A 17,628-nucleotide genomic window follows, 5' to 3' on the forward strand; every position below is an offset into this window, starting at 1 on the left:
GAGTATCAAATGTCAGTCTCAACTTTCGCCCCTGTTTTACATGTCCTCTATCCGAAGTACGGGATCTTCCTTCATCTGATTGATCTGCCATTGTTTGAGGGGATATGGATACATAGATGGTAAAGCCTAGAAAAAACGCGCTGTTTTTGAAATGACACTATTTTATGTAATGATCGGCTGTCAACTCTAATACATCAATCAAAAAATAATTTTTATCCATTAGAAAGGAAAACTGTTTCCTGTTCTGCCAGCCACAGCATCAATTACCATCTTGTTTGTCATAATTTATTGTTTCAGTTATTAAGTGATGATCACCAATTTCAAATCCGGTTTCATTGTATTTTTGCAGGACCATGCGAGACTTGTGGGCAGGCGCATTATCTGCTAAAACTAGACGCCACTGGAAAGTTTTCCTTCATCATGTTTCCACTATTTAGGCCCATTGTGTGGTTAGTAGAGATACAAAATATTCTGCTGTGACTGACTCTCCATTTTTCAAGTTATCACAAAAATTGTCATCTTTGTCCACAGCAATGGAAGCAATATCTTTTTCAGTTGACTTCCTCATATGAAACTAGTTTCCCCTTCACTCCATAACATCTTTTCTTCAACGTTTAAAATAGGCAACCTAGTTTTTAATGGTTGAATAAGATGGACGTTGATTTCTTAATGTTGACGCTTCATCATAAACTACTTTATCAGACTGTCCTTTCAAAAACAGGTGCTTAACCCCTCCCCAACAGTTGCAGTATATATCTCATGGTCAGGAAGTGTATTTCATGAAGGATGAAGGGGGCTGTGCGTGGACGATCACTGCTGGCTGTCAGCTGGATCTGCAGTGCTCCTCCTGCATTGCTATGTCTTACACTTTCAGCACTCTGTTCAGTTATAAGTCCCATAGTGGAATTAAGTAAAAAGAAAAAAAAATCAATAATAAAAACAATATATTGTACCCATAAATAAATATTTGTATGGGAAGAAAAAGGACACGTTTGGTATCGCCACGTCCGGTATGACCCATCCTATAAAAATGTTCCACTAGTTAACCCCTTCGGTGAACACTATAAAAAATAAGCTATGCTTTTTCATCAGAATAAAACACGATCAGTAAAACGAATGAAACTAAAAATGGTACTGCTGAAAACGTCATCTTGTCCCGCAAAAAACAAGCTGCCATACAGCTCCATCAGCCGAAATACAAAATAAGTTATAGCTCTTAGACTAAAGCAATGCAAAATAATTACTTCTTCTGTAAAATAGTTTTTGTGTAAAAGCACCAAAACATAAAAAACTATAAATGTGGGATCCCTGTAATTGTACTGACCCAAGGGAAAAAAAGCTGACTTAAAAAATTTACAACATACAGAACGACATATATCCTCCCACCCCCAAAAACCACAATTGCTAAGTTGCTGGTTTTTGTTCATTCTGCCTCCCAAAAATCAGACTAGAAAGCGATCAAAAATGACACATGCCCGCAAATGGCACCAATAAAAACATCAACTCGTCCTGCAAAGAACAAGCCATCACATGATGCTGTCGGCCGAAATATAGGAAAATTATAGCTCTCAAAATGAGGCGATTCACAAAAAAGTGTCTTTTAGTGTGTGACAGCAGCCAACCATAAAAATCCGATATAAATCTTGTATCGCTGTAATCGCACCGACCCAAAGGATAAAGTCATCTAATCACACCTCATGAGGACTGGCGCAAAAAAATAAAACCATTTCTTCACCTGCTGTTTTATTTGTTCATTCTACCTCCCAAAGATCGCGCTCTACTCTTGAGCGCTTGCATCGGGGTTTCTGTGTAAATCTCTGAAATAACGTGATTGACAGCACTCCCGGCGGAAGATTCTCTGTAATGACGCAGATGGAGGCACTGCGGATGTATTGCTGTACTCAGGAGAAATTGCACAACAAATTATTCTGTCCATTTTCTCCTGTTATCCTTGTGAAAATGGAAAAAAAAATTGGGGCAAAAACAACATTTTTGTGGGAAAATATATATTTTTCATTTTCACAGATCAGTGTTGTAAAATTCTGTGAATCACCTGTGGGTTCAAGGTGCTTTCCACACATCTAAATAAATTCCTTGAGGGGTTTAGTTTCCAAAATGTGGTCACTTGTGTGGGTTTTCCATTGTTTAGGCACATCAGGGGCACCCCAAACGCGACATGACACCCACAGACCATTCCATCAAAGTCTGGTTCCAAACTGTCACTCCTTCCTTTCTGAGCCCCGCTGTACACCCAAACAGTAGTTTTCCCCTACATATGGCGTACTCAGCAGAAATTGCATAACCAATTTTGGGGTCCATTTTCTCCTGTTACTCTTGGGAAAATGCAAAATTTGGGGCTAAAATACATTTTTCTGGGAAAAAAGTAAAATTTTTGTTTTTACGGCTCAATGTTATAAACCATTTGTGGCGAACCTATGGCACGCGTCCCAGAGGGGCCACGTAGAGCCCTCCCGGTGGATATGATCCATCTCCTCAGCACCGCCACAACTCTCCTCAGCCCGTGCGCCACCCCTTTCATCATTAATGCCGCAGCCACTCTGCATGCGCGCCCTCTCCTCAGTCTGTCCTCTCAATCAGTATGGAGCATCATGTGGGGCCATTATACAGTATGGAGCATCATGTGGGGCCATTATGGAGCACTGTGGGGCCGATTACACTGTATGGAGCACTATGTGGAGCCCATTACACTGTGTGGAGCACTATGTGGGGCCTATTATACTATATGGAGCACTATGTGGGGCCATTATACTGTATGGAGGACTATGTGGGGCCATTACACTGTATGGAGGACTATGTGGGGCCCATTACACTGTATGGAGGACTATGTGGGGCCCATTACACTGTATGGAGCACTATGTGGAGCCCATTACACTGTATGGAGGACTATGTGGGGCCCATTACACTGTATGGAGGACAATGTGGGGCCCATTATACTGTATGGAGCACTATGTGGGGCCCATTATACTGAATGGAGCACTATGTGAGGGCCCATTACACTGTATGGAGCACTATGTGGGGCCCATTACACTGTATGGAGCACTATGTGGGGCCCATTATACTGTATGGAGCACTATGTGAGGGCCCATTACACTGTATGGAGCACTATGTGAGGGCCCATTACACTGTATGGAGCACTATGTGAGGGCCCATTACACTGTATGGAGCACTATGTGAGGGCCCATTACACTGTATGGAGCACTATGTGAGGGCCCATTACACTGTATGGAGCACTATGTGAGGGCCCATTACACTGTATGGAGCACTATGTGAGGGCCCATTACACTGTATGGAGCACTATGTGAGGGCCCATTACACTGTATGGAGCACTATGTGAGGGCCCATTACACTGTATGGAGCACTATGTGAGGGCCCAATACACTGTATGGAGCACTGTGTGGGGCCAATTACACTGTATGGAGGGCTGTGTGGAGTTTGCAGTTGGAGAATCGTACTGTGATGGGGTCACCATTCTTTGTCAGTGGGATTGAGGGGGTGGCAAAGTAGGGTCATCATACTGTGCGTGTGGTGGAATTCACCGTGGGGGTATCATACTGTGTTTGAGGCAGTTTTGTTGGCATCATACTTTATCTGTTTTATTCAAGGTTTTTTATCCTTTGTTATTACATATTTACATTAGACCATTGGGCCATATGCTTTTTACTGCTTTTACATAACATATTATATTATTCCACTAGAATTCCAAAAGTTAATCGTTTTGTTTGATACGGAAGAACTTCCTCAATTGTAGACATTTTTCTAACAAATATCAAGCTTTTAACCTTGGCCCTCTGTGTTTTTGAGTTTGACATCCCTGGCTTAAAGGGTTATTCTCATCACGATAAAGGGTTACAATTGCAAAGAGGTTGTAAAAACAAACAACTTTGCAATTTTACTTTTGATTAAAAATCCTCTCCATTCTCAAAAACAGACCTCCACTTCAATCGGTCGCTAGTATCTTAGGCTTGGAGTGCAGTGCTTACAAGCTCTTTGCAATAGATTCAGTATTCAGGTTAAATTGCTGTGTTGGCACTTTGCGATAAATAAGTGGGGTCTAGTTTCCAAAATTGTGTCACTTGTGGGGGTTTCCACTTTCTAGGTACATCAGGGTCTCTCCAAAAGCGACATGGCGTCCGCTAATTATTCCAGCGAATTTTACATTCTAAAAGTGAAATGGTACTCCTTCCCTTCCGAGCCCTGCTGTGCGCCCAAACAGTGGTTTTCCCCCACATGTGGGGTATTTGTGTACTCAAGAGAAATTGCATAACAAACTGTACAGTATAATTTCTCCTGTTACCCTTATGAAAATGCAAAATTTTGGGCTGAAAAAACAGTTTTGTTGCAACAATGTGAAACTTTTATTTTTACGGCTCAATATTATAAACTTCTGTGAAGCACCTGGGGGTGCAAGGTGCTCACCACACATCTAGATAAGTTCCCTGAGGGGTCTAGTTTCCAAAATGGTCACTTGTGGGAGGTTTCCACTGTTTTGGCACATCAGGGGCCCTCCAAATGCAACATGGCGTCCGCTAATTATTCTAGCAAATTTTGCATTAAAAAAGTCAAATGGCGCTCCTTCCTTTCCGAGCCCTGCTGTGCGCCCAAACAGTAGTTTTCCTTCACTTATGGGGTATCGGTGTGCTCAGGAGAAACTGCACAATAAATTTTGGGGTCTATTTTTTCCTGTTACCCTTGTGAAAATAAAAAAATTTGGGTCCAAAGTAAAATTTTTATGAAAAAAAGTTACATGTTCATTGTTTTCTTCCACTTTCCAAAAATTCCTGTGAAGCACCTGAAGGGTTAATAAACTTCTTGAATGTGGTTTTGAGCACCTTGAGGGATGCAGTTTTTAGAATGGTGTCACTTTTGGGTATTTTCTGTCATAAAGACCCCTGAAAGTCACTTCAAATGTGATGTGGTCCCTAAAAAAAAAAAAAGCAAACGAAAAAAACAGTCTCAGAATCAGGGGGATCCGTTGAAGCCTTCCAGAGTAATTACCTCATAAAGTGACAGTTGTCAGAATTGTAAAATTTGGCGTGGTCATTAACATGCCAACAGGCTCGGCATTGAAGAGGTTAATGCTGAATAGTCGATTCTGGTGCAGTTCCAATCTTCACCTGACATGGATAGCTTCTTAATCACAATTTCCAAATGACATAACCTTTTCTGCTAAAACTTTACTTGTTTTCATAGCAACAGGATTTATTTTTGCCCACTATAAAGATTCAAGGCCACTATATATCAATACCTTCTTATATAACCCCTGATATTAAACTTTTAATGAACAGGATTTTTTTTAATTTTTGTGTGTTTCTTTTTTTTTCCTTCCCTTCTAAGGCTGTGTGCCCCCTATGCGTTTGTCAAGCTTTTTTGCTGCGGAATTTCCGCAGCGAAAACGCTTAAAAAAACGCTTGGTAATATGTGCCCCATAGTCCCCAATGATAATCCGCATGTGCTGTGCACATGCTGCGGAAATTTCCGCTGCGGATTTTCATTGCGGAATAATCCGTAGCATGTCCATTAATTTTGCAGACACGCAGAGTAATTGCCTCCATTGACTTACATTGAATCGCTTAATATCCGCATGACTACATGTGCACATGCGGATATTAAGCGATTCAATGTGCGGATGGTACCCGGGTCTGGAGAAGAGGAGACTCTCATCCGGACCCGGGTACAATAGTACCTCTTAAAAAAAAAAAAAGAATTTAAAATAAAAAATGTACATTATACTTACCATCTGATGACCCCCAGTCTCCTGTACGATGCGTCCGGTCTCTTGTACGGCTCACGGTGGTGTAAAAGGACCTGTGGTGACGTCATTTAGTCATGTGACAGGTCACGCGACCGCTGACGTCAGTGGTCAAGTGACCTGTCACATGACTAAATGACGTTATGGAAGGTCCTTTTACACTACCGTAAGCGGTACAAGAGACCGGATGCACCGGAGAGAAGACCGTGGGCCATCAGAAGGTGAGTATAATGTTTTTATTTTTTCCCATTTTTATTCTTTTTTTTTAACTAGTAACTTGGTCACACTATACACTGTGTTCCAAATTATTATGCAAATAATATTTTCTCAGATTTTCCCAAATTACCTATATGAATTGCAGTCATTGTAATTTTCCAGTCAAATAACTATTGGGCTGTGTGCCCACGTAGCGTTTTTCAAGCGTTTTTGATGCGGAATTTCCGCAGCGGAAACGCTTGTAAAACGCTTGGTAACCCGCACCCCACGGTCCCCAATGGGATTCCGCAAGTTCTATTCACATGCTGCGGATTTTTCCGCAGCGTTTATGCTGCGTTCAAAAATCCGCAGCATGTCATTTAATTTTGCGTTTCCGCAAGCGGAATTGCCTTTGTCCAATGCATAAAAAACGCAAGGCAATTCCGCATGTGGAAAACGCGTGATGAACGCGCAAAAAATGCGCGATAAACGCGTGCGGAATTCCGCATGCGTTTTTCCGGGAGAGGACTTGCAGAAATGAAGCAGAAATTTTCTGCTTCATAAATGCAACGTGGGCACACAGCCTTAGAGTACAATTGAAAGGTTTTTGTACAAACTGCCTATGATAACAGTATATTTTTAAAAAAATAAAAAACTCAAACTGCACTCAAAATGCATGTTCCAAATTATTATGCACAGCAGAGTTTTCAACCTTTTCATTTTAATAAAGAACAAAAAAATGGTCATTTTTGAAATTATAAGCATTAGCAGGTTGTTACAAACTGAAATCAAACAGTTTTCAACTCAAAACTTTATTCTAGGTGATGTTACATTTGCACATAGGACCCCTTGTTCGAAAAGAGCTTCTGAACTCTCTCGTCCATTGAATTTGTCAGGTTTTGGATGGTTTCTGCTTTAATTGTTTTGCATGAGGACAGAATACCTTCCCAGAGCTGTTGCTTAGATGTGAACTGCCTCCCGCCATCATAGACACTCCTTTTGATGATGCTCCAGAGGTTCTCAATGGGGTTGAGGTCAGGGGAGCATGGGGGCCACACCATAAGTTTGTCCCCTTTTATGCCCATAGCAGCCAGAGATGCAGATGTGTTATGTGCAGCATGAGATGGGGCATTATCATGCATGCGTTTTTCCTGCCAGGGAGATGCGGAAAAAATATGCAGCATTCCTACATCGTGGGCACATAGCCTAAGGCTATCTGCCCACGTTGCGGAATTGAAGCGGAAAATTTGCGCTTCATTTCCGCATCTCCTTGCCCAGAAAAACGCATGCGGAATTGCCTTGCGTTTTTTATTACATTGAAAAGGCAATTCCGCTTGCGGAAAGGCAAAATTAATGGACATGCTGCGGATTTTTGTGCGCATCAAAAACACTGCGGAAAAATCCGCAGCATGGGCATAGAACTTGCGGATTCTCATTGGTGACCATGGGGTGCGGATTGACAAGCGTTTTACAAGCGTTTCCGCTGCGGAAATTCCGCATCAAATACGCTTGTAATCCGCAACGTGGGCACACAGCCTAAGAGCCATAGCTTTTTTTTTTTCAACATACCCTGATACAGCTATGTTTATCCAAAGCACTTTTACACACATGAAAAATGTATATATTAGGCGCTGTACGCGCTCGATCGCTGCCTGGTGTCAACTGATTCTGACAGCTGACATCCGGCACTCAGTGCCAGGAGCGATGCCCTCTGTGGAGTCCCCTCTGCCCTCCGATCACCACCACCGCAATGTCATTGCTGGGTTCCGATCGTTGCCATGATTACCCGATGTCGTCATGACGACATCTGGGTCACCAGGCTCTAGCAAACTTGTTAGATCATGCTCAGTGCTTTATCTTACAAGTTTGTGTGAGAGCAGACTGACAGTTCTAATGCATTGCAATGCATTAACTGTGATCAGACTGCAGAAAGTGAAAGTCCCATAGTGGGACTAAGTAAAAAAAAAATGTAGAAATATTTTGTAAAAAAAAAATCACAATTTTATATAATGTACCCATAAATAAATATTTTTATGATAAAATAAACAATAAAAGTACACATATTTGGTATCGCTGCTTCCGGAACAACCCGACCCCACCTATAAAACTGTCCCACTACTTAACCCTTTCAGTGAACACCGTTAAAATAAAAAAAGGCAAAAAACGATGCTTTTCATCTTACCGCCAAACAAAAAGTGCAATAAAACACGATCAAAAAGATGAATGTAAATAAAAATGGTACTGCTGAAAACACCATCTTGTCCCACAAAAAGCAGAGCTGTATGGCAGTTATCAGTGGAGAAATAAAATAGTTATAACTCTCCGAATAAAGCAATGTAAAAATAATTATTTTTTCTATAAAATAGTTTTTATTGTGTAAAAGCGCCAAAACATAAAAAACTATATACGGTAAATGTGGTGTCGCTGTAATCTTACTGACCTGAAGAATAAATCTGCTTTATCAATTTTACCACATGCAGAAACCCCTGCCCCCCTCCATCCCCCGCAAAAAAAACCCCAATTCCTGAATTACTAGTTTGTGTTTATTCTGCCTTTCAAAAATCAGAATAGAAAGCGATCAAAAATGTCATGTGCCTGAAAATGGCACCAATAAACATGACTGTGTCGCAGAAATATGTAAAAATATAGCACAAGTGACTGTTTATGATCAGACACAATACATACCCAGTCAAAAGGATCTGTACAGCAGGGGTAAACTAGACAATTAATACTTAACTTTTAATAGACCTAGATAAAATGTTTTAAGAGTTAAAAGAGAGATAAACACGGTATATACCCAAACAGAAACAAACCATGTCAGGTCAGGGACCTAGATCTCTTAAGGCAAGCCGTGGTCAGTCGGGGATAATCTGTCCCCACCAGGACAAGGCCTGCTACAATTTTGCTAGTGGCAGTATAGACCCTCTAGGGAAATAATAGGGGCAGATTTATATGCCTCATCCCTGCAAATGGATCTGCCTCCCCTCTTTGGAGAACTCCCGGTACTGTAGATGCTCTACAAACTCTTGGGTGAGGTCGTTCCTTTTTTAATAGCTATCTAGCACTGTTTGTATCTATATAAATCTGTGAGTATTCTGGCTTTGTGTGTCCACTGACAACATTGGGAATCTTTATTTGATACTGGTTTACTCCTTTTGATTGCTATTTTTCTCCTGTCCATCCTATGTTGGCTGGACACTGTAGCTGGCCTTGTCCTGTTAGGGACAGATTATCCCCGACCGACCACGGCTTGCCTTGAGAGATCTAGGTCCCTGACCTGACATGGTTTGTTTCTGTTTGGGTATATACCGTGTTTATCTCTCTTTTAACTCTTAAAACATTTTTTCTAAGTCTATTAAAAGTTAAGTATTGTCTAGTTTACCTTTGCTGTACAGGTCGCAGAAATGTGGAAAAATTATAGCTCTCAAAATCTAGAGATGCAAAAACAATTTTGTTGCAAAAAAAAAGAAGCAATTTAGTGTTTGACTGCAGCCAAACATAAAAAAAACAGATATAAATCTGGTATTGCTGTTATTGCACTGACCCGAAGAATAAAGTCGTCTAATCACTTATACCACACGAGGAACAGCGTAAAAAATAAAACCAATTCTTCACCCGCTATTGATTTTTCCATTCTGCCTCCCAAAGATCGCAGTCATGAAGTACAATGTGTCACGAAAAAACAGTCTCAGAATCAGGGGGATCCGTTGAAGCGTTCCAGAGTAATTACCTCATAAAGTGACAGTGGTCAGATTAAAAAAATGTGGCCTGGTCATGGAGGTGAAAACAGGCTAGGGAGGTAAAAATAAACATTTTTGATATGCAACTGAGGGTGCCTTGGTGTGCCCTTATCATGGCCTGTGCTTTTGTGCACAGTCTTGCCCTCCTGTTTGCATAATAAAGCCGGCACCTCACATGATTGACTTGGGAACACTAGGTCTCCTGCCTGCGCACTGACAGTGGATGATCCTGGTGGAAAGTTCATAGTGTCTGAGTGTGCACACAATGGCTCGGGGACAGCTCTGAAGTCTGGCTCCTGTCTGCATGTGGCTGACACTTGCTACACCTAGAAGTGTAACGAGCAGCTGCCACAGACAGACAGGAGCCAGACGTTAGTGTGTGTCGCTCTGACACTATAAGGCTGTGTGCCCACGATGTGTTTTTTAACCGTTTCCGCAATGGCAAAACGCTGCAGAAACGCTTAAAAAACACATGATAGAAGGCCTGCCATGTTCCCCAATGATAATCCCCATGTGCTGTGCACTTGCTGCGGAAATTTCCGCTTCGGATTATCATTGCGGAAAAAAATGCAGCACTACCAATTATTTTGCGGAAGTGCTGCGTTTTCGCCCCCATTGACTTGCATTGGAACACATGGAATCCACCTCACTACATCTGTACATGCGGAATCCAAGCGTTTCAATGTGCGGATTGTACCCGGGTCTAGAGGACAGGAGACTCTCCTCCGGACCCGGGTACCATAGAACCTGTTAAAAAAGAATACAATAAAAAATAAATATTATACTTACCTTCTGATGGCCCCTGCTGCGCTCGTCCTCCCATGCCGGCAGATCGCGGTGGACTGAAGGACCTGCGCTGACGTCATAGTCATCTGACGGCACGTCCTTCTGTGTACCGCGATCTGCCGGCAGCCAGGACGGAGCAAAGCAAGACTGCGGGGGCCATCAGAAGGTAAGTATAGTTTTATTTTTTACCATTCTTACGGTCACACTATATAAATCCATGCCGGTTGCATGGATTTATATAGTGTGACCAAATTGTCAAGCACTTTCCAAGTGATGCTAAAATCGCTTGGAAAGCGCTTGATAACCCGCATGCGGAAATGCAAGTGAAGAACGCTTCACATCCGCTTGTCCCTGGCAGGAAAAACGCATGTACAATCCGCATGCTTTTTTTCTGCCAGGGAGATGCAGAAACGCTCAGGAAAATATCCTGAGCATTTCTGCATCGTGGGCACATAGCCTATATGTGCCCACCCTGACATTACCTGAAGAGTCATGTGGGCTGTCCTAGGCTCCTAAAGGGTCATCCCGTCTATGGTCTGATTACAAGCCTCATCCAGCAGCAGTCATATATGCTCAGTAAGGACTTGTTCACACATGATGCACACATGATGCATCTGTTACAGAATTTTCAGTGTGGAAATTTTGCAGCAAATCCAGTGTGGCAATATCCACCCTGAATTATGTGGCTATTGCTGCAATTTCCAAGAAAGAAATGCAATGGCAGGTATAAAATCTACAACGCCGGTCAATTGAAATTGGAGGTTTTCTTTGCAGCATGTGGATGAGATTTCATAAAATCTCACCCACAACACTGGTGCTTCATCTGCACCGAGCATGTGCAAAATGCAGCTGGAGGTGGCTTTTGAGAACATGCACAGGCCAGCACAAGTATTCAGGAGAACAGCCTCACACAATGACTTCCTACTGCCGCTTGAATACAGTTTTTCCATTTCTTTTTCTGTATAATTACCAGGGTTGTGGAGTCGGTATAAAATGGACCAAAACTGTCCACCAAAACTTTTAAAATTTATAATAAATTGGGTGCAGTAGTTCAATGCGGTTTGTGGGGAAGTTATGAAATGTCCTATAAATGTCTGTCCTATTCCTCATCTAAGGGTGTAGACTTTTCGCTGAGATGAATCTGTGCTACAGTAAATTTATCGCTTAAACATGAGCCATGTATGAGGGAGTCGTGGAGTCGGAGTCGGTGTAATGGAAATAGAGGAGTCGGAGGTTTGGCTAACCGACTCCACAGCCCTGATAATTACATCTCATACACTGAGACACCTAAGCTGTTGTGTGGGGCATGTTCTTTTTCTGCTGGGTTGTTGCCTCCTTATGATTGGGCAACTCATACAGGGAGAAGAAGAACACGCCCCCAATGAAAAGTATCTGAAAACACCCACTTGTCTTAACAAAAGTTAAGTCATCAGGTCACAAATAATGTGATTGCTCTGATCTCTGCAACAGAGATGCGAAAAACCCCAAAACGTTTTATTCTGCTCTGCCGCCTCTGAAACATTGTGTGTCCTGTTCAACATGAAACATATGGTGAAAGGTCCTCTTTAAAAGCTGGAGGTCGGGTGAATTTCTGCTGCAGGTTTATTTGTTGCTGCTCAGTTATGCTGTGGATTTTCCACCTGCAAATCTGGATGGATAATATGCAGTCTATATGATCAGGAATCTTCTTATAGATAACATGGAAAATTTAATCACTTCCTTTAGTCACAACATTTTAGGGTAAAAATGCCAGAGCCAAGTTCTAATGCCATGTTCATGATTCTTTCAAGATTTGGGTACTCCGTCCAATCCTAAGTGTAGACCGAATCCACTGACATTCTGCAGCTATAGAAAGTGAATGAGGTGTGCCCCATTCATGTGCAGCAGGAGACAATGCTCATAATGGTGCTTTCATCATTCCTGATATAAAACCACTAAATGACAGTGAGGCTAATCCACATGCATTGTATTGGCACATTTCCCGTAGGTTCAGCCTCTATAATTCTATAATTTCTGCCTTGGATGCTTTGAAAAGTCCTTCTCAGTTGTTCTGAAGGCTGGATGTGTGAACATGGCCTGAAGCGTTTTATCTGACTTCAAACAAGCGCTGCCCCAAATATTTAATGTAAAAGTGTTAATATGAACACCTTAGTCTTAAGATCTGACCTCTATGGGCTTTCTAGTGGATAGATTCTTTTTCTGTATGATCGGATGTACAGTGTGAGGAGCTGCCATGTTCTGCTCACTTCTTCCATCCATCGCTGCATGAGCTGATCTGGTGTAGACTCTCACTCATCTGATATTGTTCATCTATCCTAAGCGGAAAAAAAATCTCGTGCAGTTTTATGCAGTAACAACGAAATCTTGATTCCCTACAATTTCACAGGACCTAATTCGGCTTCTGTTATTTTGTCTTTCAGGCTTTGCATTGTCCACAAATGGAATATATCCTATAAGATGAAGATGTAGGTGATGCCAAGTGACCTGCATGCCAAGTGACCTGCCCATTGGAACATCTCAACTCTTTATCCTGGGTGGGTATAAATGAAAGTCAGTTTTATTTTAACTCTTTTATGCAAATACCTGATGTGCAATGTATACAGGGTGGGCCATTTACATGGATACACCTAATTTAAATGGAAATGGTTGGTGATATCTACTTCCTGTTTGTGGCACATTAGTATATGGGAGGGGGAAAACTTTTCCAGATGGGTGGTGACCATGGTGGCCATTTTGAAGTCGGCCATTTTGGATCCAACTTTTTTTTTTTCGGTGTGAAGAGGGTCATGTGACACATCAAACTTATTGAGAATTTCATAAGAAAAACAATGGTGTGCTTGGTTTTAACGTAACTGTATTGTTTCATGAGTTTTTTACAAGTTTATGACCACTTATAAAATGTGTTCAAAGTGCTGCCCACTGTGTTGGATTGTCAATGCAACCCTCTTCTCCCACTCTTGACACACTGATAGCAACACCGCAGAAGAAATGCTAGCACAGGCTTCCAGTATCCGTTGTTTCAGATGCTGCACATCTCGTATCTTCACAGCATAGACAATTGCCTTCAGATGACCCCAAAGATAAAAGTCTAACGGGGTCAGATCGGGAGACCTTGGTGGCCATTCAGCTGGCCCACGACGACCAATCCACTTTCCAGGAAGCTGTTCATGTAGGAATGCTCGGACCTGACACCCATAATGTGGTGGTGCATCATCTTGTTGGAAAAACTTAGGGAACATGCCATCTTCTGTGCATAAAGAGGGCAACACATCATCATGTAGCAATTTCAGATATCCAGTGGCATTGAGGTTTCCATTGATGAAGAATGGCCCCACTATCATTGTACACCATATACCACACCATACCATCAAGATACGAGATGTGCAGCATCTGAAACAACGGATACTGGAAGCCTGTGCTAGCATTTCTTCTGCGGTGTTGCTATCAGTGTGTCAAGAGTGGGAGAAGAGGGTTGCATTGACAATCCAACACAGTGGGCAGCACTTTGAACACATTTTATAAGTTGTCATAAACTTGTAAAAAACTCATGAAAGAATAAAGTTATGTTAAAACCAAGCACACCATTGTTTTTCTTATGAAATTCTCAATACTTTTGATGTGTCACATGACCCTCTTCCCATTGAAAAAAATAAAGTTGGATCCAAAATGGTTGACTTCAGAATGGCCACCATGGTCACCATCCATCTGGAAAAGTTTTCCCCCTCCCATGTACTAATGTGCCACAAACAGGAAGTTGATATCACTAACCATTCCCATTTAATTTAGGTGTATCCATATAAATGGCCCATCCTGTAGTTTTCGCAGAATTACGTACATGTACATTTATGTGACTACACAGAAACTTTGCTATGGGATCATAATGAGAGCCTGTTACAATGGCCAGGGTCAGAGATTTTAACCCCTTTAGTACCTCTGTCTCTAGTGACCATGGTATTTTACAGGCTTGACACGGGTATTTTCAATGGCAATGAATCCCAATCCCAATGGCATCCACGTTCTCTGCTTTTTCTTTTCAACCTATTCACATGAGTGGGTGAGTTTGGTCCACAAATCAGAACAAATTCGGTCACACCTCCTTTTTTTTGACAGACTAAAAGTCAGAAAAAAAAGAACTGGCATATACGGTAAATGCCCATGGTGTTAAAGGGAGTCTTTCCCATTGTGCACGCATCCGATCTGTGGAAGCATGTTATAGAGGAGGAGAAGCTGAGAAGAAGGATTTGTTGAAATAGACTCAGTATAACTTGTATTTTATTAATGGTAATCCCTGGTGTTTGTATGCATGAGTCAAGTGGGTGGTTCTTCTCCGTGAGTGATAACTATCTGCATGCACTCATACATGGAACAACCGCTGAATAGCACCGCCCACTGGACTCTTACTCATCAACACTTACTTCAAACTTTTCCTACAAAAATGCACATCAATCTGGTCAGTGTCTACGGCTCTATATCATCCCGTCTGCAGGTCTGATACCACTTTCAGCATGACAGGTTCCCTTTAACGAGTCCTTTATACATAATAGAAAAATATAAAGATCACATACATGAAACTGGAGTGTGTTTGGGGCCTTCAGCTGACAGGAATAATACACTGCAATACTGAAGATCAGGGTTATACAAGTGCAACAAAATAAAAACAAATCCTACACAGTTTGTCTAACTGCTTAGTTGCTTTGGTTCCTATTGACCACAACAAGATGTTAAACTGTCTGCAAACTGGCACTTCCAAGCAGGCGTGAAGTGTTTGATGCACCCAGCACCCGCTGTCTATGGAGCCACTCCACATACCCTTCCCCTGCAAATAAGGCATTTTTTCAACATGCTTTGGGGGAAGGGGTTACCAAACGTGCTGCCACTGCACACCCTAGTGATTTAGGCAAAATCTGCAGAGGTTATAGCAACTTAAAGGGAACCTGTCAGGTCCCCCGTGCCCTCCAATCCAGCAGCAGTCAGCGATGTGTGATTAAACTCCATGCCTAACAATCCCTGTATAACATAATTCAGGTATCTAAATGCTTTAAAAAAGACCAGTCGGCTCTCTTTCCATGTTATCACGCCCCTGTGGGCTTGATAATATAATTTCATAGAATGGTAGAGTTGGAAGGGACCTCCTGGGTCATCTGGTCCAACCCCCTGCTCAAAGCAGGATTCACTAGATCATCTCAGACAGATGTCTGTCCAGCCTCTGTTTGAAGACGTCCATTGAAGGGGAACTAACCACCTCTCGTGGCAGCCTGTTCCACTCATTAATCACCCTAACTGTCAAAAAGTTTTTTCTAATATCTAATCTGTGTCTCCTCCCATTTAGTTTCATCCCATTGCTTCTAGTCTTTCCTTGTGCAAATGAGAATAAAGATGATCCTTCTACAATGTGACAGCCCTTGACATATTTGTAGACAGCTATTAAGTCTCCTCTCAGCCTTCTTTTTTGCAAGCTAAACATTCCCAAATCCTGCAACCGTTCCTCATAGGACATGGTTTGCAGACCAGTCACCATTCTGGTCGCTCTTCTCTGAACTTGCTCCAGTTTGTCTATGTCTTTTTTTAAAATGTGGTGCCCAAAACACAGTATTCCAGATGAGGTCTGACCAAAGAGGAGTAAAGACCGATAATGACTTCACGTGATCTAGACTGTATGCTTCTGTTAATACATCCCAGAATTGTATTTGCCTTTTTTGCTGCTGCATCACACTGTTGACTCATGTTCAGTCTATGATCTATTAGTATACCTAAGTCTTTTTCACATGTACTGTTGCTTAGCTCTATTCCTCCCATTCTGTATATGCTTTTTTTATTTTTATTGCCCAGATGTAGTACTTTGCATTTTTCCCTGTTAAAAACCATTCTGTTGGTTGCTGCCCACTGCTCCAGTTTATTTAGGTCTTTTTGAATCCTCTCTCTCTCTTCTCTAGTATTAGCTATCCCTCCTAGCTTTGTGTCATCAGCAAATTTAATCAGTTTACCCTCAATTCCTTCATCTAAATCATTGATAAAGATGTTGAACAATACAGGTCCCAGGACGGAGCCCTGTGGTACCCCACTTGAGACATTCATCCAGCTGGATGTGAAGCCATTTACAACCACCCTTTGAGTCCGATCACTAAGCCAGTTATGAATCCACCTAACAGTTGCCTGGTCCATTGCATACTTGGTCATTTATTCAATAAGGATGTTGTGAGATACTTTGTCAAATGCTTTGCTGAAGTCAAGATATACTATATCTACAGCATTTCCCTGATCCACCCAGTCAGTGATTCTGTCATAGAAGGAAATTAAGTTAGTCTGACATGACTTGTTAGTTACAAACCCATGCTGACTCTGGTTAATCACTTCATTCTTATCCATGTACTTACATATATGTTGTTTAATAATTTGTTCAAAGATCTTTCCTGGTATAGAAGTCAGACTCACCGGCCTATAGTTCCCTGGGTCCACCTTCTTCCCCTTTTTGAAGATAGGAACAACATTTGCTCTTCTCCAGTCTTCTGGGACTTCTCCTGTTCTCCAAGAATTTTCAAAGATTATGGAGAGTGGTTCTAAAATTTCTTCTACGATCTCCTTCAGTACTCTGGGGTGTAATTCATCTGGACCTGGAGACTTGAACTCATTTATGTTAGCTAAATATTCCCTCACAATCTTTCTGTTTACAGATAACTTGGATTCCTCTATTCCTTTAAAAGGACAGTGAAGATCAGTTGATGTTACATTTTCTTTCTGAGAGAAAACAGATGCAAAATAGGAATTAAAAAGTTCGGCCTTCTCAACATCCTCTCTTACCATTTCTCCATTTTCATCCTGTAAAAATCCTATAGCATCTTTGACTTTTCTTTTACTTTTGACATACCCCCAAAATCCTTTTTTATTGCTTTTGACATCTCTTGCAAGCCTTAATTCATTGTCAGCTTTAGCTAACCTGATACGTGCCCTGCAGGATCTGCAGACTGCATTATAATCTTCTTTAGATATGCCTCCCTCTTTCCATTTAATAAACATTTCTTTCTTTCTTTTTAGCATGTGTTTAAGTTCTGTGTTCATCCATCCTGGTTTCCTTAAATGCTTCCCATTCTTCCTACTTTTCGGGATTGTTAACGATTGTGCTTTGAGAATCTCATTTTT

General features: G+C 41.6%; 1 protein-coding gene across 1 annotated transcript in view; it reads left to right on the plus strand.

The window, feature by feature from the left end:
• Positions 1–17,628, plus strand: part of ZSWIM9 (zinc finger SWIM-type containing 9) — a 68,062-nt gene that overhangs the window by 2,810 nt on the left and 47,624 nt on the right. The window contains exon 2 of the mRNA XM_073656546.1: positions 12,912–13,025. The gene's annotated coding sequence lies outside the window, so the exon portion shown is untranslated. The remainder of the gene's footprint in view (positions 1–12,911; positions 13,026–17,628) is intronic.

The sequence above is a fragment of the Phyllobates terribilis genome, unplaced genomic scaffold (genome assembly GCF_046119375.1).
Source record: "Phyllobates terribilis strain yellow unplaced genomic scaffold, ASM4611937v1 Scaffold_12__6_contigs__length_324123572, whole genome shotgun sequence".
NCBI lineage: Eukaryota > Metazoa > Chordata > Amphibia > Anura > Dendrobatidae > Phyllobates > Phyllobates terribilis.